The sequence below is a fragment of the Maylandia zebra genome, linkage group LG5, assembly GCF_041146795.1.
Source record: "Maylandia zebra isolate NMK-2024a linkage group LG5, Mzebra_GT3a, whole genome shotgun sequence".
NCBI lineage: Eukaryota > Metazoa > Chordata > Actinopteri > Cichliformes > Cichlidae > Maylandia > Maylandia zebra.
The window spans coordinates 37,543,109-37,544,193 of NC_135171.1; positions in this window are offsets into that span (position 1 = coordinate 37,543,109).

Sequence of the window (1,085 nt, forward strand, 5' to 3'; positions counted from 1 at the left end):
CACTGTACCACAGTGAATGCTAACCAAATTAGTTTATCAACTATTTTCACTACAGAATAATTAAGAAATCATATGCTATTTGGTTTTCCTCATTCCACTGTTATAAGTGAATGGATGTTTTTATTAAACATGACAAATCTGAACCAAAAGCCCAACATTAAGACTGCTCTAAGTGCTTGGTCGAAGAGGAGTTGAACTTAATACAGTCATCTTAAGGACTCGGTTCTGGGTGTGAGCACAGACGGCCGACACACCTGATGTTTAAGCCTTCTGTTTAAGAGGGCCATCCAATCAAACAATGGGGCAGTGGCCTTATAGTGAAGAGAGTTAAAGCAACTCAAGTAAAGACCAAATATAAAAGTAGGTCAAAATAAGTATACTGTATTCCATATATATATATATGGTTGAAAAATTATGATCACAGTTGCATGTTGTGGTTAAAACAGGTCAGGCTGTAATTTTATATGTTAACTATTTAATCATGACTTAGCATTACAAAAGAGTACAAGCACGCACTTATTTTCTTGAGGTTAGAAAAACCTACATGTATGCTGCTTCACCTCCACGCAATGCACGATTTAACCTTTCATCGTTTGTTGTATTTATATCTCTGCTCTTTCCTTTGCTCTGGAAATCAGAGAGAAGAGATTACAGAAAATCCCGTCTTTCAGGTGAGAAAGTGGGATTAAAAAGCAGGCTCAGAGTAAAAGGTGTGAAAAATGCTCACAGTGTTTGGTGTGAAGCAGGATGTTGAAGATGCACTGTGTGCAGTTTCATTATCCGATTAAAAGCAGCATTATACGTTAAAAATGAACTGCTGGCTTTGCATTGGTTTACTGTGAGAGCTTCTAGGAGGTAGCGTGTCCATGTGTTATTCTTGTTCATATACTGACACCTAATGGCCATCGAGAGTACAGCAAAGCATGTGGAATAACAGTGCACTGAACAGTTTCTCCATTCAAAATCACTGGGTAACTGATTCCCACCAACATTACATTCCCATAGAATTCCTATTTTTGTTCAATGTGGAATTCCAGAAAACAAGAAAATCTTGTGATCTCATATTTCATCCCAAATAAGTCAAA